Below are 26,699 nucleotides of genomic sequence, written 5' to 3' on the forward strand. Positions count from 1 at the left end.
CATTGGCAAAGAAACGTGAAATTTCATCAAGGGTAGTGTAACCTGACGAAGTGCAGATTACAGCAGTGGAATAGCAGTGGCCACTCAGGCCGCTGCCATCCGGCTTGAGTGATAATTGCTCACAGGTCTGATTTATGATGAAGGAGAAGGCATTCAAAGATATCTTGAAAGAGAGAAAGAAAGGTGAGAGAGAGGTTTACTGCAGCTGGCAACAGCTTAACTCCATTTATGTTAAGCTTCTAAGAAGGTTTCCTAGTATGCTGTTATCTACAAGTAAGGAGAGAAAGTTTGACATTTAATTTGTCCCCCCCCTCCACCACCACCCCTTTCCCAGCTTCCCTCTTCTTTTCTTTTGTTGCATTTGTTATGGTAAAAACAAACTTTTCCTTCAGGGTTTTTCAAAGGAGAAGGTTATCTCCTCTGAATTGTCATCCTAAGGAGAGTAGGGGGAAATACAGTGTTGTATTCATTCAGAAAACTGTTTAAAATTCATATCCTCTGTTCAGCTTCCCCCCTCCCCTCCCACCCTGTAACACACACACACACACACATACATCTGACTCCTTGCAGTTGCAGTACATTGAAATCTGAAATCATGTAGATGACCCTCTTGTTGGAAATAAAGCCAAACTCACACTCCACCTTAGGTTTTCAACATCATAATGTATGTACTTTCTCTTCGTTCATTTAGGGAATATATATGCACACATACATGCACGCCCTCCAGGTAAAAAGAGGGAAGAAAGAGAAAACAAGTGAGATTAAAGACCTTAATCTCTTCTTTTACTAATTAGCTGAACAACAGAAAAAGCATTGTTCAGAGTCCACAGTGGGCTGATGACATTATTGTATTATTGATGTACTAGTGAGCGAGTTAGACTCTAGGCTTTTCAGCTGCCTTGTTATTTATCCTCTTTTTTCTCAGTGCTTTTTGCATCGGCTTGTAGACATACTGCATTCCCTGAGGCCTTCTTTGTGTGTAGGATTCAGCAGGTTGGTAATAAATATGTCCCACACAAAGACAGGGCATCTGGGGTCTCATTTGCGTGCTTATTCTAGTTGTTCAGTAATCAGAAGTGCAGGTAATGCCAGCACACTGGTGACCTGTTAGGATCCGCTCAGCATCACTCTGCTATCAGGAGGAAAACAAAGGTGACTTATTATGCCACCTATCAACCCATAATCTGAGAGTTCACATGAATAAGAAGCACAGGCCATACAAATCCATCACGTCGAAAACCCAGAGACTCTTCTGACCTCTGTAAATGGATTTAATTGCTTTAGTTCCTTAACTGTTCTGTTTCTATGAGGCTTAGTCAGCTTAAACTTTAAATGACAAAGGCAGGTCTTTATATTCCTTAAATGGTGAAAATTAGTAAAAGCTTATTTTGGTTAGGACTAAGTTTAATACAGTTAGAGCACTCATTCTTGGAGAATAGTAGCTGTCTCAACAGCAGGACAGCCTGAGAATGCTGTCCAAAGGATTTGTGTTGCACTTTTTAATTGATTGTGGCTAGGTTTTCTTTCCACAGCTGTGTAAACTCAGCCTTAGAGAAGTCCATCCAAAGTAAGTAACACCCAGGGAGCAGCACCGCTGTTACAAATCCCCATGTAAATTGCAAATATAATGCACATGGAACTTAAGAAACATGCTACTTTTTGAAGATACAGTAGGCTATTCTTTATCTAAGTTCCTTTCATTCCAGAAAGGTAATAATGCCCATAATATTATTTCTACACTTCCAGGAAAATGTCCAACTAAACTTTCAAATGAAGGCTGAAACAAACTAATAAGTATATAAATATGCAGGCATCTGTTACGTCTTTTAATTTTGTATTGGATATATTATAAGGCATTGTTTGGGTTTTTTTACTTGTAAAATTAATTTAGAACATCAAAAATCCCCAATTTTTATTGTACCTATACTATCAGTAGGTACTTAATTTGAAGGAAAAAAAAGACTTTTCAGGCTTGGACCTTTGTGCTTTTATTTTTAGATATGTCAAAACCAGAAGACTTTTTATTTTACCTATATTTACCCAAAGTAACTAGAACATGAATGTCTCCATTTCATAGAATGACGGAATGGTTTGGGTTGGAAGGAACCTTTAAACATCATCTAGTCCAAGCCCCTGCCGTGGGCAGGGATATCTTCCACCAGATCAGGTTGCTCAAAGTCCTGTCAAACCAGACTTTTAATGTTTCCAGGGATGGGGCATCCACAGCTTCTCTGAGCAACCTGTTGCAGTGTCTCACCGCTCTCATAGTAAATAATTTCTTCCTTGTAACAAATCTAAATCTACCCCCTTTGAGTTTAAAACTGTTAACCCTTGTGCTATCACTACAAGTCCTGGTAAAAAGTTTCTCTCCATCTTCCTTATAAGCCTCTTTAAAGTATTTAAAGGGTGCACGAGCCTTCCCTTCTCCAGGCTAAATAACCCCAACTCTCTCAAACATGCTAGGATGTTTCCTTTCAGAAACCTTAAAATTTCCTGATTTGAGGATTTCAGCATTATTTGAAAAGTAGGCTGCCTTGGGAGTATCTTGGTGGGCATTCAGAAACACTAATTAGTTCTTCAGGTTTCTCATCAATCAGTATATGTATCTACTGGTGTGTAGGTATGTATGTATATGATGAGAAGCCAGAAGGGCCTGAAAGCATTCAATCTTTAATCTGATTGTTTTAAGAAACTAACAAATGCTGTGTTGGATCATAACATCAGTCCATGTAAGTCTCTGACAGTGATATGGGAGGAGAAGCATGCGCCAGTGGTGTTGTAGGGAGGATGCTGACTGGCTGAGAAAGGTTGAGGCACCAGTCAAGGAGAGGGATGGGGAGATTAGTGATTGGCTTGGAGGCAGCAGCTCTCTTCCATTTGAACCAGTAAATAACATGAAAAATAAATTAAAAAATAAAAAATCAAACTGCTTTAGGGAAGGGTGTTTAGGAAGAGCACATCAGCCTGACCATTGCTGTCCACTTCCCTCAGCATCCGCAGCTGTAACACTGGGGACGTTAGCAGGTACATCTCTGCTTAGCACAGCTGTGAGGTAGGGAAGTGGCTGTTATCCCCTGAGGAGTTGATGTGCAGAGTGACAAAGAACAGATTTTGAAAAATATATGAAATCTGTGGAAAGCTGACATCTAAATTCCTTTGAGAACGCTGACCGTGTTGCCTTGTAGTCAAAGCCGAAGTGCATGACTTCTTCCAGCTCTTTCATCAGCGAACAGGCATTCAACATGAAGTGTGCTTTTGTCATTTTGTGGGGTCTGGTGTGTTTCTCTGAATTGCTCGTATCAGGCAGACGGGAAGGCTGGATGTAGACATTTGAAACAAGCTCTGCGGATGAGAGCCACAAAATCCAAAATCACCTCTCGTTTTGGGCATTTTAATACTCTCAAACCAATTTCAGAGACTAGGACGTGGATTTTATTTCATTCTATCAGAAGGAGATATGAGAAAGTTGTAAGAATATCTAAAACTGACTCTTCAGTCCTAGAAATTACTTTACTTAGGTGACACTGGAGGTAACATTTATTAAAGTCTCTGGAGGAAGGAACTAATACAGTTTGGAGTCTTATCACCCACTTCTGAATATGTGTACCCCAATTTCTTTAGATTCTCCCTCAAGTACATCCCTATTCCAACAACTTCCATTGCTCCCCACTGATTGAACCAATCCTGTTCCTTTGCTACCACTAAGGGCGTTTATACACAAAAAAAGCAGCAGTGGAAGGTCACTCTGCCAGTCACCCAAAGTGACATTGCAGCTGGAGAGAGAGAGAGAGAGAGATGGGAGGCAGGCATGATTCCCTGTGTTATTAGACTTTGAATTCCAGGAGGAGTGTTCAGTGTTGTGTGAAGCATGGACAATGCAGCCCTCACCTCAGGCACAGATTGCCTTGTCAGTGGATGGGAGGAAGGAAAATCGTGTTGAGTACGTACATAAATATCCAGGGTCAGATCCCAGGAGATGAGTGTGACTTCCATAGGATCCTTGATTTCAGTGGAAAATAGGCCAAAACAGGACCAGTTTGACCCCAGAAGTCAAAAAACCCACAATGTGCTGCTTCCCCTTAGTGAGATCTGCATGAACTTGGACAAAGAAAGTCAGCAGTCAGGGAGTTAATGCAGAGTTGTATACTTGCCTTTGCCACTTTTTCTTTGTTTAGAGTGCTGGACAATTTGAAGCAGTAGGTTTCCCTAAGATCTTCTTTCTCATTTCTAACTGAACTGTACCAGCCTGGACCTCCTGGTTTGTAAACTAAAGGATGTGTCCTGTTTTCTGTTTAGGAAACAGAAAGTTAGGGTTAAAAACCTAAGTTTTTATCTTTAATGATCAGCCTTGAGCTGTTGAAGATAATCACCGTTTCTAATCTTCCTTTCCTATTCTTCGGAAAGAACTTTCCACCTTTTTATTAAATGGTTTGACCCAGATTTATGCAGATAAATCCTTCACAAAAAGGCTGAGGAGGACTACTACAGCCTTATTTGTGTTTTGTCAAATAATTTAATTTGATATAAATTGTGGATTGCTGGTAGTTTGCAGCGAGTAACCGACCAGATCATCTGCAGCTACTGCCGCTGTGGCTGGATTCCTTCAGTATCTAGAAGGAAGTCATCTTCCAGAAATACAGGGGATTTCCTACGGAAAGTTTTTAATTTATGTGTGTGCTCAGCGTTTATTTCTTTAGTATCTTTAGTATCCTTGCTGTGTTTGGTGCTGCATACTCTGCTACACAGACACTGCTGTTTTCAGACTCATTCTGCAGCCTCGTGTGACTAACTGAAAGGCTGAACTTCTCATCAGCCTGCTTTGCATCAGGCATCACTCCTCTGATCTTCAGTTCCAACTTCAGACACATGAGTTGTCCTGTAGGAGTCCTGCTCGAGCACAGGATTAGGTGTTTACAGCACTGGGATGGAAGAGACAGTCACACAGAAATCAAACTGCAGCAGGGAGCCCAAAAGATACAGAATGTTAAAGCATTTCAAAGAAAGAATGGTACCATGTAACGCCTCTTAGAAGTAGAGAATTTTCAGGGATCTGACTGAGGAGAGCAAAAGAACCTTTGATAATGTAATCTTAATAATTGATATTTTGCTCATGTAATAATTAATAATAAATCCCAATTAAATTCAATTTTCTTTTATGTAAGGCTTTTTTTTTCTCTTTTCCAAAAAGGCTTGTGGATGGAAGGTCTGTTCTCTCTCTGTGTTTCGTCCTTGCACAGTGCTTTCTGTTGCTTCTTTCTTTACTACTCGAGTAAGCATGTTAAGTAAGAATAACAATTAATCTCTGCATCCTTTATCAGAGATTTGCAGAGTCCATTAGCAGTCAGTGTTACTCATAATGGTAATTCATAATTACAGAAGGGAAACAGAGGAATATAGCCAATCATTTTCCAGGTGGCTTTTAAAAAATGAAAAATGTTCTTTGGATTATCGTTTTCCCTATTAAAACTTTTTTAACACTACCACCTCCCCCCAACATTTCAGAAGTTCGGGGAAAAAAACATCTTAAGGAGAGGAAAGGCTTAAAAAGATGTCTAGTTTAGCAATAGTTTTAAAATATTCTTTAATAAAGGAACATTTTTTTTAACAGTGGCAATTAAAAAAAAAAGGTGGTTGGAGAGATCTTTTGAAAGTCTTTTGAAAAGCAGCTTTACGCAATTTTTCACTGAATTTATCCTCTAATTTGGGAACATCTTCAGAGTTCAGCCTGGGACGCCATGACGTAAATTCCTCCCTTTTAATTTTACTCAGAATACTAAACAAGAGACATATTAATCATAAGCTTTCAATTTAGTTTGAAGCATTTCAGGCTATCAGGGTCTGAATCATCCTGAGGAGATTCCCCTTTTTCCACTCATTGTGGAAAGAGCTGTGGCTGACTATGAGTCCACAGGAGCATGAGAAGTTAGTTGGGAGCCTGAACCTGGTCATTTTGGCTTGATTTGCACAGTTGTCATCTACTTGAAATCACTGAAACCATCCAGAAATTGACTGGCATATTTTAAATTTGTCCTTAAATCATTCCTCCAAATTTATTCTGTTGTAAACATGACAATAAGCTTCAAGTTTTGAATTCCCAAGCATCAACCATTGTCTCTTAGACGTGGGAAGACAAAGTAAGAAATTGTAAACTGGCAGATGTGGTCAGGAAGATGAGATCACGAATTATTCCTGCTCCTACTCACTGAGCAGTGGAGCCGTCCTGTTGAGTTCTCATTCTTCCAGTTTCATTCTTCCTACCAGGAGGAAAGATCAGAAAGATTTTCAGTGTGCAAGCTGCAGATCTTTTGGAGGACATGAAGCTCTAGAAGTGACCACTTAAGCTCCTGCCCCGTGAATTCACTTTGCATCCTGAGAGTGTTTGTTTAACCTGGCAGTTGTTTGGCTTCAGGATGAGCCAAAGGTGAGAAGCAAATCATTTGCCATAGGACTAGATTCTTATCGCTGATATCAGTGGGAGGCATTTGGATTAGATTCCTAGCATAACGAGGGTCAAATCCTGACCCAGCTAAAATCCTTTTGGCTCAAGCAGGCGGAGGTTTGTTCAGGAGTGGATAATATGAATACACACAAGTCAGGGCTGAGGTTTTTGGGTTTTTTTTGCAAAGAATAAATATCCCAAAGAGAACAAAGCAAAGTTATGATTGTCACATTCAGTGAAGGGCAGCAATGAAATGAGTCACCTTTCCAGGCCAGTAGGGAACACACTGAATCAGTTAAAGCAGATTTATAGCTTTTTAGCTGTGATAAAACCGTATCAATGTGTATATGAATTTACATAGGAGTAGGGTTTTTTTTTCTTTCTTTTAATGCAAGCCACATTGGAAAGTGTGCACAAAGGAGCCCCACTCTGAGGAAAGACAACTGGAACAAATTATATGCATTCAGACTTGTTAAACTGAATTGGCAGCAGAAATATTCCTGGTAACCTGAGCATTACAGCAGCATTGGTATAGTTAAGGTTATGTCAGCATTTCCATTAGAAACCCCTACTTTCAGAGGTTTATATCTGCAGTAAAAATTCACTGTGGGTTGAAACTTGACAAGCTGTGTAAGGTCTCATCTGAGATGGATGTTTTTTACCTTTTTCTTTACAAAATTGGGGAGAAAAATCTGTTTGAAGAGTCAAGCTACAAGAGCACAAACAAAAATAGGAGCATTTTGGCTTTGATCCTTTTCGATGTTAAAAAAACCCATTTCTTTCTTTATAGCGTGACTATCAAATGTGCAACAAAATCTTGCTCTGAAGAAGGAATTAATCATTACACTATTAAAGGAAATGAAACATTAATTTATGGCCCATTAGATGCTTTTTCACTGCAGGACTGCCAGTGTTTTGGTCTACTTCATGTTATACTGAGAGATTTGTGACTAACATGAAACAAAACCCCCAAAGGAGCAGATTCTGTGTGGAAAAAATGCTTCTGGTCAGCTTTAGAAGAACAAAACATTGAAGACAGAGTTGTCCAGAGATTGGAAAGAGTACTATGAATTCAGCATTCCGGTTTCTGCCACAAGCTTCTCAGCAACAAAACTTAACCTCAGTGTTCTCCATTGTAAATGGAGGATATAGCAAGCCGTTGGCTTCAGTATCCTTCCAAACTATTTCCTCATCTGTATGATATTACTGCAGCTAGCCCTGGTTTACACTACAGTGAACGAGTAGACAGAAAGGGAGCCATGGCTCCATACTCGCAGACATCAGGTTTCAGAGAATAAGCTAATTTTTTTTCTAAATCTTTTCAGATTTCTGGGTGCACAGCATAGAACATGTAATTTCTGGGTATGTATCCCCTCTGAGCCGATGCCTGTATGGCTAAGGATCTTGTGGAGGCAGTGTGTGCTCTCAGTTCCTGCAGGGTTCTGTCTTCTAGACTTGAAAAGTCATAGCTGAGGTTCATCAGAACTTTATCCATTCACCAGATAAAAGCCAGTGTGGAAGTGCAAAGTATTATAAAATACAGGAAGGAAGTCTGATGTTCGTGTGCTCATGGCTGAGTTGTGTTATTACTGTGAAATGGATCTCTCAGTTGGGAATGAGCTCAAACTTTGGGAAGGCTTGTTCCATTAGCTGTTTTCAAGCCATATGTCTCCATTCTAAAATGAGGACCTGGGGGCTTTGAACTTTATTTATAAGCTGAAATTTGCTGGCCACTGTGAACCAGTGATTAATTTGTAAGGGAGAAGATGCCAGAACTCTCGCTCTGACCTGTGTGTTCGTTCAAACTAAACATCCAATAACTGCACAGCCTCAGAAGATGTCTACCCCCCTTCCTCCTCCATCGTTTCTGTGCTTTGCATTATTCACTGTGTTTATTGTAACACGCTATTAATCACAACCACAGCTTTCAAACCATTATATGACCCCAACAAATTCTTCAACTAAAGCAGTGATAGCTTTAGGTATTCTGGGGGGAAGCTTTGAGGTTCTGAGTAGAAGGGAAAGGATCGGGTTAAAATGGTTGAGGCAGTAACTCAGAGAAGAAAGTGCCTTCTGTGGATACAGTGCAAGTTTTTCTGAAAAATGATATTTGGAACATGACATGAGGGGATAGTGCAGCTTCTTGCTGTGTGTGTATGAACCACGGTGTATCCTTTGAAGTTACTTCCCATGTGTACCTGGGTGCAAAGCAGTAGGGTTGTTTTGTTCAAGAGAGGGCAATCCTTAACCGTGTGTCTAACAGCAGGACCAGGCCCTTAGTGCCCATGCTTGGTAGTAAAGCTGATGTGATAGACAGTTATGGCACAGGAGAAGCCTTTGATCTTGGAGGGATTTATATGAAAGACTGTCACAGTTCCTTAAGAGTCAATTGGGTTAAGCCTTTGAGGACTACAAGCCCTAGTATATGCATCCCACATAAGAATTAGTTTTGCTGGCAGTTAGGAAAACACCAGAATTTGAAGGGTTAAAAGTTTTGTTTGTTTTTAGTTCCTGCCATGTGAATTGAGACAAAAGCCCCAAATAAAGAGGGAATAGTGGTATAATGTTTTGAATGCATGATTGGCATTAGCTCAAAGTCTACGACTACAAGGTCAATATTTTGTAGTAAGTAATACTTGGAAATGGGAGTCAGAAAACTGGTGGCAGTTTGTGACCTTGGTCAAGTGACCTCAGTGCTGCTGCCTGATTCTTCCATTAATAAAGTGGGTGATAACGATGATTGTTCAATGCTTGCAGGCTTTGGAAATTTTGACATTCTTGAGTGAAAATGAAAAGTACTGTTGTTGTGCTCCCACTCCATTCTGCTGATATATCCACAACACTGCAGGGCTTTATTGCCAGCTTTTAACATGTGCTCACATCTCCATAGGTAAGGGATGGTGATGCCGCAAAGTTTAGGCACCCTTTTTGTGACATGTCTTTTGACAGGGAAGATTTAATAGACCTTTTTTCTCTTTCTGTGTAATAATTAGGCCTATTAAGGGAAGCCTACTTAATTAAAGCCTTTTCCATATAAAGCAGACGTGTAGCAAAAAGACGAAGTGGTTCAAATCATAAGAGTGTAAGACAGAAGCTGATAAAATTCAGACATATGGTATATCACATTTCTGCTTACAGGACGTCATCTGATGTTGACATGTGAAAATAGCATGGAAATATACAACCATTCACTAAGGGCAGCAATGGTGGGGCAAAAAACCAGTGACTCCACGTTACTTGAACTGCCGGAGCCCTCATCTGCCCCCTTTACTCATCAGCTCTCTCAACGAGCAAGTAGTCTTATTGGTGAGAGTGTTCAAAATAAGAAGGCCAGACTCACCCTCATTAATCGCCTCCTAATTATTCCTAACTTTTCACTTCTTAGGACAGCAGCTTTACTCAAAAATTAACCCCACAAAATATAGCAAGGGCATTTGGGATGCCTTTCAGAGTAGCCAAAAAAATTACTATTGTCACTTCTTGTCTTTCTTACCTGTCCTAACTCAAGATGCTCTGGCAGGGCATTAAATTACCGGCAATTTTTACCTGTTGTCTTAAAATATATTGCACCTTTCTAGATGATCTGGGCCTTTTTCCTTTATGTTAAATTTCTGTAGGTTTCCAGGGTATTTCTAGATGTCCTGCCAATTTAGTCTCTTAATCTTGCTGCGTTTCATTTTCTTTCCTGTCTAAATGAGACCTGTATTGTCGAGACCGAAATCTGCCTCTCAGAATTATTGAGGTTAGGCAGGTTATAATTTCAGCATTTTGGACACCTCAGGATAATAGGCGTTCAATAAGTACAACATGCTGCAAATAGGCAAAAGCATTCCGAAACCGTAAGTGGCCGTATTTCTTTTCAGCATTTGGGGGGAAGGGGTGTTGTGGTGGCCAGGCCAGTAATAGGAGAGTCTGTGTCATCATATGCACTATTCAAAATCAGCCAGCCATGACAGCTCAGGAATTGGACTCCAGGCTCTCCCACATGAGGGGAGAATTGAGCTTTGTGACCCGCTTCAGAAAAATTAAAGTAGCGACACATGCCTCATTAGCATGACAGCTATGGGAGTGGGCTTGGGATATAATAAAGTGCTGCAAGACCTTGGAGTGCTTCAGTAGGAAAGCTCACAAGTGTAAAATCGATGCTTTTGATACATTAGGTGGTAATGGAAGAAGCACAGCACAGAAGTGGTATGATCAGATGATTTAGTTATAGCTATAAATCTAGTGGCAGTATCGTGGCAACGTGATAGGACACAGCATTTCATAAGGAGCACGGCATAAAGATTCATGCATTAGTCAAGCCCGGTGTTGAAGCACGTGGGTGGGGGTTGCATTACTGATATAAATGACAGAGTGGTTCATCCTGGCAAACACACTGAGCTGGTAAAACAAGGATACTTTGTAGTAAACGAGCGCTTTACACAGAGGTGACGATATTTCAATTCTGTATAGGTATTTCTGGTATAAAATTGTTGTGGTGAAATGAAAATCAGCATGGATTACTGCAGGTTAAAACTAATGCTTATGCACTGACCCCTTCCTTGCCTTACCCTGCCTGGCCAAATGTGGAGATTTTGTAAAAATCCTCCGGAGTCTCATTTCAACAGTAAAACTACTACCACTTGATAGTTGTTTGTGCTATGTTTCAATGTAAATCATCTCTTTTCCTTGCTACTCAGTTCACATAACTCCTGCCCAAAGCACCTTAAACAACTTCTGTCCCTAAAACTGAATGGCTACATGAGACCATCACAAGGATCTACCTCAAGCCATATAGTTCCTCATCCAGGGATCTTGTTTTTAAATTCATTCCCTCTCTTAAATTACCATAATTTTTGCTCCCCTTGTCAGTTTTTCTACAGCTCTCTAATAGCGTGGGACAACTAAGGTTGGTATAGCTTCACATATGCAATGAATACCCAAAGAAAGAAAGGTCAGGTAAAAACAGAAGGGAGTGATATTGCTTCCTGCCATTAACATATGTTTGATTAGGAAAAATATCATTAGGGTTAGTACGGAGGCGTAGCAAGTCAGAGGAGACAAAGCAGATTTTAGTGTTTTTGTAGAATGAGTTACAGGAATTCTTACTGTTGCTGCCTGTAACTTTTCTGATACACCAATGAAACTTGAAACAAGAGGTCATCTCAAAGGGTAATAGCTTCCAGCCAAAATGTCCTTCAGTCTACCAGACCACCCATCCTTTCTTTATCAATGAGGTCAAAATAATAGCAGTGCTTGATGCTTTTACACAGATGGGTAAAATCTATTGTGTCACCAGTAGATATTTCCAGAAACCTAACCCATGTAACTGTTTTTAATAGCAGAAGTAGTTATACTGTGCCTATCCTGTGTATATCTCTAAGCAATTAGGTAACAGTAGGTCTCCTGGTACCTCCTTGAATCAGATAAGTGTGATTATCTCCATTTTACAGAGGTCACAAGTGACTAGCCCGAGGTCACCCAGGCATTCTGCGATACCATCACGGCAGGATTCATCTCCCCTTATTCTCCCGTTTCTGTAACAACCACTACACTATGTTCTCTCCCAAAAGCTACACAGAGACACTTAACACAATTGAGCGCTTCGGTTCAATTGATTTCTAACAGTCTGCGAGCCACTTCCCAGACCTGATTTCACCTGCTGAAAATGGCTTAGTGTGATCAGGAGTTTTCCCCCGTTTACAGACAACCACAATGTTCGTGCATGGAACTCATATAAAATGCACAAATATGGACAGACATCCAAGTACTACATCTAGAGATCTGCATGAAATATCCTGTTTGCTAAAGGAATGAGAAAGAAATTATTTTTAAACATAGTTGTGAAATTTGCAAAGGCACCTTAACTACCTATTTGAGAATTGTGTCTTAGTTTTTAGTCACATGAACTTCTGAACAGGGAATTTAGGCTTTAGCTGAATGTTATGGTAGCTTCTATTTAAAACAGTTTGCTTTGTTTTCCATTTCTTCTCAGTAAAAACTCTTGAGCGGTTTATATCAGTGTCAGCCCATGCCAGAAGTTCCTCCAATCCATCTTGGGATAAATCACAAACAGTTCTCCTCTAACTGAGCTGCGGGTTGGTTGCTGTCACATGGAAAGCTGGCTAAAGCCCCTTAATTTATGAAATGCTACGTAGTCCTCAAAAGATCACCTAAATATTTTACTGCATGTCACTTTTTGTTGGAAACCAGAACCCATATTCGCTGTGCCGTCCATTAAGTTGAACCTCTTCAAATTACTTCTGCTTCTAAATGGGAGTTTGTATGTGCTAACTTTTATCTGACAACTTCAAACACATCTCAGGGCTCTTGCATCTTTTTCATTATTTGTCTTCATCTTTGCTTAGCGTAATATTTATGTGCAGGATTTAGAGGTGGTCTTAAAGCTTTCATTTTTATTTTTTTTTTTCCAAATTGTTCTTTGCAGGGCAGTGGGAGGGGGTAATATTTAAGGTCCCTTTAAAAAGTGTGGATTATTTTCATCTGCTCAGGGAGATGGATGTTTGCATGCTACAATGATTGATAAGTTATTGTGTACAAGAAGCAATGATGACATTTGAAGTTTTACAGAACTAGTTTCCTTCAAGTTTTTCAGCAGAGTAGGCATGGAAAGCTTATTTCAGATAGACTGAGGAACTGAAGGAAAGAGAAAGGAAAGAGATTGGCATAAGTGACTTGCGTGGCAGAAAGATAATCCCCGAACGCACCTGTGCAGTAGAAACACAACGTGTGGATTAGTTTTGTACTTTGTCTGTCACTCTGGCATTCCCTCCGTGAACCGCCTGAGTGGTTTCTGCTGGCCCAGCTCAAGTGTCACTGCAGCTTCAGCAGCAGCCGCGGGAGCGCCGGTGGATTTTGATACCGAACAATGCATGTTTGTTTGTTCATTTTGAGTCTGGTGTCTGAGGTGGAATTTTAATGGCGTGAAAAATGAGGGGAGGAAAGAGAAAATAAGAAACCGAGCACTGAAACACAATGCTCCGTACAATTTCTCAAACTTTGCATTCACATTTGCTGCCCTTTTCACAGGCAGCTCTTTGCCCTGTTCCTTATCCCAGTAAAGTATAATTCTGCTGTTAGAGTTATTCTGCCAGAGAGCAGAGCATAAGGGGAGTCTTAAGTGCCTAGTCCAGCAGTTTTAATCCGTCCAGCTAGCCTTTGCACTTACTGAACCGTAGTTTCTCTTATATTGTAAGTTTCCTTGTGTTTTCCATTTTGCACTTTGAGAATCCAAACTCTGGCCCTGAGTGACTGCATGTCTATAAAAACATGAGTTTTGTAATTTCAGGAAGATTCTTCTTGACTTTCAGAGTGCTCCATATAAAAGGTGGCAAGTGAGAAAAAGGGAAAAGGATATGGATCTGTCTGTGATTTCTGCCACCGCTGTGCATTTTGGAGGAAATGGCTCACCTGGATGAAGTCCTTATTGCAAAAGCCAAACTTCTGGCAGAAAAAAGAGCATTAAATTCCAACCTGCAAACATTAAAGAGGGGAGGAAGAAGAGGGTAGAGAAAGACCTAAGAGCACTGAAGAAAGCTTTGTTTCAAATATATTTGAGTTTCAGATTGGCCTGCTGTACTTCCTGTGGTGTTGGAGTGCTGTAAATTGGAAGCGCTCAGGTTGGAAACAGGTCTGAAGCAGTGATTTCTGAGCCCAAACAGAGTTTGCACTTACTGCCAGAATGGTTTATTCAGCTTGCTGGACGGGAGCCAAAGGAACTGACCGCCCTGTGAGCTGAAACCAGTGCCAGCCAGCCAAAGAATAACATTGCTTTGGCTGAAATGGCAACTGTTTGTTTGTTCTTCCAGCAAAAGGGGGGAAAAAAGCAGCTTTTAGTGCTGTTGGTGACAGAGAAGGTTAAAAATCGAAGAGAAAAAAATAAGATTATTGTGAAAGAGAATGAAAGGTTAGGGGCAAATTTTTCTCCTTGGTTACACTTCTCTGGCCGCTTGGTCTTCACTGGTTTGTAATTAAAAGAAAAGCCTGCTCTTCATTAGTTTTAACATACAGGGTTTTTTCCTTCTTCTGCTAAATGAATGGTAAATGGTAAATTTTTCAACATGATAATTTAGTAATGGTTATTGGTAATGGTTATAATGTACCAAACATACTAGGCAGCGTAGGCAATGTCACAGCAGCATGTGATAGTTGTGGAGGTTACAAGTCATAGGTTTTTATGTGTTAACAGGAGAATACTTCACAGAGTAAATCAGCACTTGAATGTGACTTAGGGCTGGATCTCAATGACTTTAGCAAGAGTTTAAGGTGAGCAAAATACGCAAACTCCGGCATTTTCAGCTCTTTTTTTAAGTAACTCATGGAAAGGCTAGCTTTCCTTCTGATGATGTTGTGGGCAGTCACATTGTGAGTCTGGGATGGATTACTTCTTGCTCTCAGTCTGTAGCATCCAGCAGCTCCTTACATGCCGTACCGCAGAGCTGTTCCAGTGATAAAACTGCCTCAGCTGGAGAACTTCTTGCTTGACGCTGCCATTTCACATGTACTGTTTGACTTGGTCTTCTTGCTTATTTATTCTGAGAGTTTTCATCCCATTTGGATGCTAATAGCTGGCCCCGTCGCACGCAAGAGGCAGTGGCAGAGAGCTGGCAGGGAGTCGCTGCCTGCTGGATTGTAGCTGGTCTAAGGTCAGGTTGGCACCACCCAAAAAACCTCAGCTGGAGCCAAGTTACTGTCTGCCCCCTGTTTGTGCCGCACTCATCCTCTGGGAATGTCCACCTTGCCTTTTTCTGGTTGCTATGCAACTGTCAAAACTGCTTTTTTTCCCCCAGCTTGTTAGTGTTTCTGGTAAGACACATAGTTCCAGTTAGGCGATATTACTGACGATGTTAGTAGCATTTTTTTCTGCATGTCTCAGGGCAAATCCTGCATTTGATTTTGCTAGCTCTAGAGATGTTTGGTGCTTATTTTGGTATGCCAGCCCCTGGAATTTTCCAATAACACAATAGCTTCAGTCCAACTAAAGGAAGAGTAAAATGAAGTTTCTAGTGCTCTTCATTGTGGAAAACAGGTTTAAACATGGGACTCAGCTACAGACATTGAAATGGGAAAGGAATAAACAACATCCAAAATAGGTTATTAAAATATATCTTAATAGTAACTTAAATAATGAAAAACATTGAAATATTAACAACTATAATTACATTTTTAAACTTCAGAAATATAAATTTTTAAGAGTTCATGTCAATCACGTGTTTTTTTGGGGCCCACCTCTTTTGGAGAAGGTTTACTCAACTCTTTTGGGTTGGGTAGATAAGGGACAAGAGCTGGTAAGGGCAGGGCAGTTAGTCTGATTATTTGAATGAAACCTGCAAAAAAGAACATGGAAGATGCTATCTTTCATTTCCATTTTCCAGATGCTTCTGGAGAGAAACAGCTGCTTGTGCAGATGTTATAAAACTTAGTGGTGATTTCAGAAATGAGAGATGGAGTAGGGAAGCAAGAAAGGAGAATAAGTCATCTTCTCATTCTTTTTTTGTCTTTAAATACTTTGGAAGACCTTTATCTTCCCTCTGTATTCCAGGACTACCACCTGGGTGCAGTCTAAACTTGCCTGGTCCTTACAGCCACCCCATACTGTCAGCTTTCCTTCTGTCTCCCAGTGGGGCTTTGGGCCATCTATCACCGTATGTGACATTCCAAGGTTAAATCCAAGTTACAGGTTGTCTGTTGGGAGGTGGTTTGTTTGTCAGCTGCATACTCTTCCTCCCCGGAAAGCATGAACTTGCTCCTGCAATGCCACACTTTGCACTCCACTAAATCATATATTTCTGCAGTGATGAACTCCATAACACTGTGAAGCATAGCTCAGCTCTACTCCAGATGAGTGGAAGGACAAAGATTTGGCCCGTTGAATTTATACTGCTCCTTTTTATTGATGTGCCAGAAGAAGGGATTCCTCCTTGTGCCAGATGTGCTCTGCTTTAGAATTACCATTCTGGGCATTTAGCAGGGAGGCAAAATGACAGGAAAAGCACTAGCATTGCTAATACCTCAAACAAATGTTTTTCTGATTAATTAAAATAAATTGGCGTAACAAGAAACACAGTGTGCCATCCTCAAAAGTGCAAAGTTGTTTTCTAATGGAGCTTCCTGTTAGAGCAAGTACTTTAATTATCTCTGTTTGTGCTCGAAAGCAAATTTGGATTTTTTTTTTTTTCTTAGAAATCAGCATTGCTTGATTCCCATTGCTGCTTAAAAGGCAGCAGTGTGAAAGGCAGTTGTCCTTAACCACGAAGTATGTTTTCCCCTATGCACACAGGCTGTTCCCTTCAGCCTCCCTTAGGAGTGACCTACGCACGGCTCTAGGTAAAGAACTTTAATCTGTGTTTGTACAGAATCACTCCCTTGCTTTGCATTATTTTATTATTTAAACGTAATAAGCTTCAGTAGTTCATGAACAGCACACTGAGCGACAAAGAGTTGTGATAGTCGGAAAAGCAGCAGGTTTTCCTCATTCAATATAAAGCCTAAAAAAAGTATGAAAAGACTCACTGCGCTTGTCAGTCATAAAATCGTCCCATCAGTATCAGTAGGAATGGGAAGAGTCATATCGTAACTGGCCAATGCCTTAGACAAAATAAAACAAGATATCAATACTGAAGTATATTTCTTATCATTTCTAGATTCCAGATTGGGTTGTAAATTAATTTGCTAATTGTTTTTCTGTGTGTAGAGTGCTTAGCAAATTACATGCTACCTCCTTCACCTTACGCAGCACCGGTTACATATTTTTTGAGTTAGATCAGGTTGTCCTAATAAACTGGTCATGTATTATCTTCTTTGATGCTATCAGATGTTGGACTGGATCCATCTTTGAATGGGAAACCTCTCAGGAATGCTTGCCGATCTTGCTTGAATTGTTGCTGGTACTTCCTGAACGATCAGTTTTCATTACCAGTCAGCGCTGAGCCAATACTCCGGGCCAGTATCAGGTGTTCTCTTTAACTGAGACATGAAACCAAAATCTTGACCACTTTTTTGTGGTTGCTTAAAGATCTCTTGTCATCTTTGTAATACATAGGTATCGACTCGTCTGTCCTAGTTACATTCTAATTTCAGTAATTCTATTCCACCCCTCCAGATTTTCCCTCTCTTTGCAATTGGTGGAAGTAGGGGTTTTGGGTTTTTTGTTTTTGGTTTTTTTTTTCCGATTTGTATTCGAAACTTTTGGTTTACTGTTCAGTGGAGGGAAACATAGTGGACTGGGTTACCCAGGAGATAAGACTAGAAAATCAGGTGGTTCTTTTTATCTTTAGACCAACAAATCTATGCAGTGCTGTTTCACGGTCTTCTGCAGCTGCAATGTGTTTCACTGCAAACGCACTCAAATGCTAGTGATGTGTCTCCAGTGTCTCTACCTGCTACAGAACAGGGTGGGGAAGGGCAGTAAATTAAATTGTCACAAAACAGTATAAGATACTGTCTCTAACCAAATGCAAAGTAGTGTTATCTTAATGGTTCAAAAGTACCTGGCCACTATATTCCCATAATTGCCTTTCACACATCCCCGAAAACCTTTCTCACTCCAGCTAGGCTGCCTTTAAAATCTATGCAGATTTTTGGTAGGAGTTAGTGGTTGTACTGTATATTGAGAGAGCAAATGCCAGAATAGGAAAGTTTCTGTTGTATAAAATAAAATCTTTCTAATGCTCTTGATTATGCATCCCAGCTGTCCTTGTTTTGCAAGTCCAATGATTTGAGTTTTTGTAAAAATGTTTGTTTATTGTTTTTTTTTCCCTCTCCCTGCCTCATACACACACCAGGAATTCTTTTTGTATCATAGCTCAGCTTTTATTTCCAGCAAAATAAAAGAAAACAAACCACAGCTAATTGGCTCTTTGTTCTCAATTTTTTGACAAGTGACAAACACTGAGATCAGATTGTAGTGCGTATCCTGCAGCGGTCATATGGAGCCTGAGTTAGTGAATCACAAATTCTCTATAATAGGCTCCCACTTATTATCACACTGCCTGTATTTGGGGTATTTGTGTTTATATGTGCTATGTCCCAAATGCTTCCTCTCACAGTTAACAGGGTAACCTATAGCATATCAATATTAGGTGGAAAACAGCATTCAGCATTTAGACTTAGCTCCTATTTTGTGATTTTATTTTTTTTTGCTTTATTTCATAGCTTTTGAGGCATGAAGGGTTTGAACCTTGTTGCTATGAAATTGTGAGGATTTGGGTAGTACTGCTAAGGCTGCACTTAGCCCAGGATGCCCACCCATGAGACCTAATGTTGTCTGACGTCTGTATATAACTATATCAAAATTTGTCCTGTGCTTGCTGTTCTGGAGGGTCTGGTCTACTCAAGTTTACATCAAAAGCAGAATTCCTATTGTCTTTGTTAAGAATGGAGAAGGCTCAAAGTTTGGGTATTCAGAGAAGAAAGGCATTTCCCTCCGTGAGTTAGGGCAGAGTTATTGCCATAATTTTGTCTCTGTCCAGCTATACCTTGTAAAAGTCAATGGACATTGCGTCTGATAGACCATGTAATTAAGAAATTACTCATTGCATTCTGTTTTCATTCTCCTTTGTGCAGGACAATATGCCCCAGCTATGTTGTTAAACTGGAAGCTCCAATGGAACTAGAGATTAAAGTCCACAAGGGTTTAGTTAAGTCCTGCCCCACCATGTCATCGACTTTACCATACATAGTCTTCATCAGCAAAATTTATTTTTACTAAGATGGCATGATTTTCTCCTTTGAATTTACAAACACCCTGCTTTGTGCCAGTGGGCAGCTTACATAACCGTGTGAATGAACAAGAGTGGATCATGTGAATTTAATTTAGAGATCCTTTCCCCTCCACGCTTAGAACTGGAGCCACCACCAGCTATTCCATAAAAACCCACAATGATTATTTTCAATAATCATTTTTCTGCCCTTGTAATTCTCTCTTTCTTGCGCCCTACTATGTCTGTGTAAGTAAAGGGGAGCTTGTGATGACTGAATGGCGCTTCCCGGGCACAGCCAACTCTGGCTTTGCCCCGCACACTCACTTATGCTGTTTGTTTAATGAGTACCAGGGAAACAGAGGAGGTTGGGACTTTGCTTGTCAGTTTTGAGCAAACATCATGCTGCAATTTTAGACTGCAACTCATCTCAGGGGAGTTTTTTTTACTTTCACATTTGCTGCTTGAAGCCACATACTTAGTGTCAGATAACCCAGAAAAAGACCCAGGGGCCAACAAGGCTTTAGCTGGGTACTTTTTCTTTTAAGGGAGAACTGATGGGGCATGTTCGGTGTTTTCCCCCCCTCCTTTATCTACTCCGTTCTCTCTAGACTATGCAGAGACTGTAAATCTTCATTTGCTGAAGAAATAGCAAGCGTGGCCTGCTGGTATGTAGTTGGCAAGTGGTAAGCAAAGAATTTTCCTGAGCTGTTGAATCTTAACATTTCATTTTCAGTGTTCAGAACTTTATTCCATTCTCTTTAGGAAGATATAGTGTAGAGGCAAAAGTCCTGTGTTCAAACAGTGGCCGTCACAATCTGATTTAAAGAGGAAGGAGGTTTCTGTTCAGTTCATTGTGACTGTAAAGGAATGGAAATCTCAGGAAGACCGAGTGGCACAGGGGTTTTGTCATGGTGGGGATGCCAGTACCAGAGAAATGCTGTCCTCATGGTGCCTTTACTTCTCCAGCTCAGAGCCCAGGAAAGTACATCGTCAGACCTCCTTAGGCACCAAGAGCAACAATTAGTGCTTGTGCCCTTATTCACTGTGCATTCATTGAACATCAAGAGGAATATGGTCATTGCAATGGCGAGAGCCATCAGGCTGGCCAGATGCGCCTCTGTTAGCAGAACTCTTCTCATCTTTGCAGATCACCTTCTAGATGTCTGTGTCCTGTGCTTTAACACTTGTAGGTCGAATCGGGCTGCTGAGGCTGGGAGGCTGCGTTGGAGCTGGCATTGCTCCAGCCTTAGCAGCAAGTCCATATCAGTAATCACTAGGAGATTTGATTATCAGGGATTTATCGATACTCACACAGTGGCCTCGGATGAGTTGTCCTGTTGCTTTAAAGGACACTAGAGGACTAGGTGAGATTTATTTACACACATAAAATGCAGAAAGATTCCCAGGGGGTTTATAAAAAGGGCCTAGCAGGCAAGCAGCCTCGCTCTCCTGACACTTAAAGAGAGGTATCTTGCTGGTACAGACACTTTTATACATTTTACTAAAGGTATGCTTTTCAGAAGTGCCAAAGTGATGTACGAGCCTAAGTCACAGTAACTTTTGGGAACACTTAGACTCTGAAATGCACGGACTACTTTTAAAAATGAAGCCTATCTTGGGCCTAAAGCTTTCAAGAAAATACATCTCCAATGCTGTAGAAGTATTAACCTCATCATTTATCTCTTGCACTTTCACATGCCTAAATATCTTTGTAAACCCAGCCCTGCACCCCATTAAACCTGATAATTTACCACCGTGACAATAACTAGCTTCAGCACTTTGTACACACAAACTACCAAGTGCTGCTTAAAAGCAAATGAAAAAGAATGAGGAGCTGTGTCCCTACAAGTGTACCTTGTGTCACAAATCACAGCCATAGGGGAGCTGCTGCTAATTTAGAGGGAGCTGTTTCTGTCAGTTCTGTAACACTGACTGTATGCCATTGAGAGGGAAGGTTAGCCCACAGGAGAGGCTTGCTTGAAGCTATCACAATGATGAAGTGAAATTTAAAATTACATTAGATGTTTGCTTAAGAAACAGCAGATGAGGCCCTGCGGATTCTCAAATCCTCCTTGCTACACTGTAAAATGAAACCATAACCATTTGTTATTCTTCCACTGGCGTCTAGGAAGCCGAAGCAGAAAGGGATGACCTTTTAATGATGCTTTCCGGCTTTTTAAGGGTTTGAATGTGTTACTATTTTTGATTCCATCCAAGGTCTGGTCATACAACTACATGAAACAGCCTTTTCTTCACTTGAAAGTTTGAAGTATTTTTGGTATTGCATCAGTGAGACATTAAAGGCGTTTCAGCCCTCCTTCCCAGATTTTGCATGAATATATGAAGTCATTTGAAGTAATATGGTGAGAGCTTAAATTCAAGTCACTCATAGTGGCAAGGGAATTAGCAAATGAATTTGGAAATAGGAGCTCCGATAGCTCTGAAACTCTTAGCTGATGTGCTGAGCAAGGAGGCCTTCCTTCTTTGAAGGAATATCACTGTTGACATAGCTTACCTTGTAAAATATAAATTAGGGCTCTAAAGGCTTTAAATGGTTTAAATACAGGTTTGCGATTCCCCCAATGATTGCAGCATAATTTTTCCCATCACCAGGCTAATTTTAATTAGGCTTGGAAATGGAGACTTCTCAGTAAAATAGGATCCCATGAAGGGCCTTTGTGTTCTCAGTGTTGTGACTAAAAATGGCACATTTTGCTCTAAGGTGATGTATAGCCAGCCAGCGTTTTCTAGGTTGTGAACTTTTAACACCAATGAGAATAATTCCTGCCAAACAAAAATCTTTTGCTGTTAGATTCCTTGCATGACTGTATTCATGCAAACGTTCCTCCTAGTCCAACACGAAGTAGTGTATTATACACGATTATAACACAGTCATCCTTTTCTCTCCTTTCAGATCATTAGCATAGGTCCAACAGGATAGAGGACCAATTTCCATGATAAAGAAAGTCCTCTCCCATTTAATCACTTACCACCAAATGAACCACTTAATGCCACATTCAGACCTATTGTTTGAGGATTTCCCAAGGCTCCCCTTGATCCACTTACACTCCCTTATCTGCCTTTTGTCTCTTGTTAACCTGCTTGCTTTTTGTAGGGGTGGGGGGGGAGGAAAAATCAAATCAATTGCAACAGCCCTGCAGCTGTTTAATTAAACTCCCCCCCCCCCCCCCCCCCCCCCCCGGCCCCGCTTCAAAAGTTGCTTGAGATTTCTTGAAGCTTGTTCTTAGCAGCGTCTAATCACTATAATTTAACAGATTCTGTAATTACCTGCCTCACATGGAAATGGCTTGATTGCTGCTTCTTTGTCCGATCTAGTTCAACTTTAAATGACAGCTGAATTTATTCTAGATGAATGGCTTATGCAGTGGGAGCCATGTCGGGGTGGTCTAGATTTATTTGCAGCCTTAAAAGCTTCTAAAACAAGAGTAAAACATAGTTCTAAGTTCACAGAAGAGTGGAATGCAAGGCTTCTGTATTTATATACTGAGGACCAGCTCCTCTAACCTTTGCTTTGAGTAGAACGTTTGGGGGTATATGGGAAGTAAATGCTATTCAACGAGAATAAAAAGTTGTGGAATATGCCGCAGAAAGTGTATGGAAACCACCGGCACTTTGAATAATGATTCCACACTCTCTGACAAATGCAGGGATATGGTAACAGTGTTGTTTAAGCCAGGAAACTGAGCATTTGACTCCAACTGTATTTAACTTAGTTCTGGCCATGCCTAAATAGCGGTGTCTGTGTTCTGAGAGCCACTGCTGCCATTGGTATGTTCGTGCAGCCCTCTCCAGAGGTTCCAGTCTGATTATGTCTGTACTCGGAACTGAAAATTTCCTGGGCACTGAGGCCAGGTGTCGAGGAACTACCTGCATCCATGCAAGTAAATCTGCTAGCCTAGAAAACGGTGTGCACAGGCCATTAGGCATTGCTCCTGGACTGTGATATCTCTTGAATCATCTGTGGCCAAAACTATAGCAGAAAATGCTGGTGATATCGTCCGCCCCACTAACAGAAGCGGTGTGCCAGTGGGTGTGCAGTCAGACGTCAGGGTGATGGGTTTCTAACATGTGCTTCTTTCAGTGATATCAAAAGAATAGGAAATGCTTTTGTGAATGCGTAAGTGAGCGAGAACGTTGTTTTCTCCACTGTGTATTAATTGTATGTAAGGTAGGAATCGTACAGCAGAGAATAGACATTCACAAAAGAAAAAATGAAATAGAACAATCAGTCCCTTCAGCTCCCGTTGCAGCATTATTTCCTGCAGTTCCATTTCTATATATTTTGTACTCTTTTGTTTTTAATGTTCAAAGCAATGAAGTTTCCTTTAAACATAATGTGGAATTAGATAACATTAAAAACACATCTGAAGATGCAGAAAAACAACAGTCCATGCTTATAAACTAATACATAAAATAATATTTATTTAAAAATTGTGCTCCCCAGGACAGCCTCATTTCCTAAGGGTCTCAAGGGGAGAGCAATCATACAGTATAATCTTGTTAATTTAATATACGTCAATGCAATGCAAACAATAAATACAGAACATTCAGACTAGAAATTGCAGTAACTATATTAAGCAATCACAATTTCAGTTCATTATGCACTGACAAGGTTCTTAAGATAAAGATATACGTTTTTCTTTAACTCAAACAATATGTCACATTTTTAGTAATAATAATATTTAGCAATCACATAGCATGATTCATCTTTGAAGTACTTTAAAAATAATAGTGTTTTAATCCCAAAGACGTGCATAGGTAAATATTATTAACCTATTGCACAGATGGAAAGATTTATATGGGTTGAATAGCTTGCCTTGGACTACAAGGATAGTCACAGTCAATGGTGAGAGAAGGACTCATGCTGCCCTGGTTTATGTTTAGACCTTTTTCGACTAGCAATTTGCTGGAGGAATCTCTGGGGCCATTCAGCCTCTTCCATGATTTGTCCCCAAACTCTATACGTTTCTGAAGCTGTCCCCATTCTTCGCTGTTGTTGGGGTTTTTTTTTTCAGCTGAGTAGGCCTGTATATCTCCCTTTTTATGCAAACGTAAGTCTTCCTGGAAGGCCAGTTATTTCTTGACTTTGCATTAAAGTAGCTGTTTAGATAAGAGGAGAGATAATTCCTCTGATTAGTATCTTTGGATTTATTTTTCTTATAACCTTGTAAGAAAATCTGGCCAGTTCTCTGTCTCTCTCCCTTTCACCCTTGCATGTCTTGAGATACAAATTCAGGATTAACATTTCTCTTCATCTTTCCTTTCTCAAATGTTTATTCAAGCAAGGGAAACAAAGAGGCATGGTTGTAAGCTCTAGGACACCTACTGAACCTTAGACCTACTCCTGCAGACTTGCAGAAATGATGATGTGGGAGATTATTCTTTATTTGGAGCTCTCTCTGAGTGAATTTTACTTTCTTAATAGCCCCACATCCAGTTTTCAGGCACTGCCTAGAATAAGAACATAGTAAAAGTAGCTGCCTCTTGGTATTCCCAGGAATCCTTTTGACAAGAGGATTAGGCGAAATACTATAATGGATTTACATGGTAAGAAGGGTGATTGCTCAAGGACCAAAGTTTTTAAAATTCAAGCAGAGATGATGCCAGTCTTGCAGTTTTGAAATCAGCATGGAAAAAGGAAGGCTACATTTAAGACCAGCTAGAATACATTTCAGGATTGCTTATCTGTATTTACTATGCAGATACTGAGTAAGCAGTGAACGAGGAGTATGAAAACAACATTTTAGGTCAAGAAATGCTATTAAAAATGCCTCATAAGCATGCTTTATGTCTTTTTTCTGTTTTGTACTTGGACGCAAATCATGTCCCATCAAGATTTTTTGACACAGAAAGCCTGATTTTCAGAGTTGATCAACACCCCCATTTCTCAAAAATCTCAAAAGGACCTGACTTGTCCTGTGTTTCGTTGTAGGAGACCCAATCTGCAAGAGGCTCAGTCATGTAATTAAACTTGGGTGGTACATGAATTTGTGATCTTATGCTGCTGAACTTTAATAAATATAATAAATATTTCCTTCACTCAAAAGCAAACTATACAGGCACACACAAAAAATCTTTTGATGGCACTCTTCTCGTTCTAGTTATTCTTGAAGCATTAAGAGAGTTACATACATCAAAAATATGAAATAAGAATGCTGATTTAGGTTGATGGCTACAAAGCATTGAAAGTCTGCTCAGAATGCCCTGTACAGCGAGGCTTTTTCACTCTATTCATCCTTGCGTTGGCATTGAGAGCTGCTGGGGACAATTATAGAAATATTACCACTCACCTATAGAACTGGACATTTATAGATGGGTTCAAAGACAGCAGAATTAGAGGACTATGAAATACTGAATTTAGGAGTGTTTGTTAGCAGGTAATAGGATAGAGGAACATTGTGTCTGGCATATGATAGAAAGATGATACATAAGGTAAAGTTGATGAAATACAGCTGAGGAATAAGACCGTGATTTACAGCAATATCTATACTATTATTTGAAGTGTTCCCTTCAAAATAAGTTATTTATCTTCCAAAAGTGTAGGAATATGGCAATGCAGATGTCAGAGCTGATGGTTGCCTGCGGTTACCAGTGCACAGCTTTCATGAACTCTTCAATGCCTGTGACCAAATGCAGTATCTGGGCTTTCCTGTCTATGCTGCTTTGCTTTACTCACATTTCTTTATTCCTTTTCTGTTTTCTTCTAGCCTTCTCTTTTTGGGGGGGCTCCTCAACCCACAGAGAATTCCCTTCTGCCTACTCAGAGCTTTGTGGCTAATACTGTTTATCGCCGGTTCTTCGTTAGCTTCTTCCAATGGCTTTCCATTACTTGCTTTTCAAGCCCCAGAGTATTGTTCAGACCCTTATCCTTGACCTGTAAGCCTTCCAGTCTGCCAGTAATGCCAGCTGCAGTGCCACCTTCTCCTGCAGGCGCTCCTGTCCTTCTGATGGCTTCAGGATATCTGCCCAGGTTAGCCATGTTTACTAACCCGCCTCCTTCACATCCTTGCTGAAAAAACATTTCAGCCATCTGTCCACAAGAAGCTAATTTATCCTCTTGTCCAAGTAAAATCACATAAACGCCAAGTTTATGGGTTGCAAGTCCTTTATGTAGTCAAAAACCACAAGTTAAGGTGGTTCATGCCATTTTATAAAAGCATCTGATAATGTTTGGGTCTCTCCGTCACCTGTAGAAGCCTAGAGAACTGGCTGAGAGTAGAGGGCTAGTCTGTAAGTGGCTAACACCAACATAATCATTTGACTGTCATAGTATCATAGAATCGCCTAGGTTGGAAGGGACCTTTCAGATCATCAAGTCCAACCATCAACCTAACTCTGACAAAAACCATCACTAAACCATATCTCTAAGCACCACATCTGCCCATCTTTTAACTACCTCCAGGGATGGTGCCTCAACCACTTCCCTGGGCAGCCTGTTCCAATGCTTGATAACCCTTTCAGTGTAGATTTTTTTCCTAATATCCAGTCTAAACCTCCTCTGGCGCAACTTGAGGTCGTTTCCTCTTGTCCTATAT

The 26,699-nt window shown here is 40.4% G+C and overlaps 1 protein-coding gene across 9 annotated transcripts in view; it reads left to right on the forward strand.

Annotated features, from left to right (window-relative positions):
• The window catches only part of TENM4 (teneurin transmembrane protein 4), a 1,293,844-nt gene that overhangs the window by 1,024,855 nt on the left and 242,290 nt on the right, over positions 1 to 26,699 (forward strand). The window lies entirely within an intron of this gene.

Source organism: Chroicocephalus ridibundus, chromosome 1, assembly GCF_963924245.1.
Source record: "Chroicocephalus ridibundus chromosome 1, bChrRid1.1, whole genome shotgun sequence".
NCBI classification, from domain to species: Eukaryota; Metazoa; Chordata; class Aves; order Charadriiformes; family Laridae; genus Chroicocephalus; species Chroicocephalus ridibundus.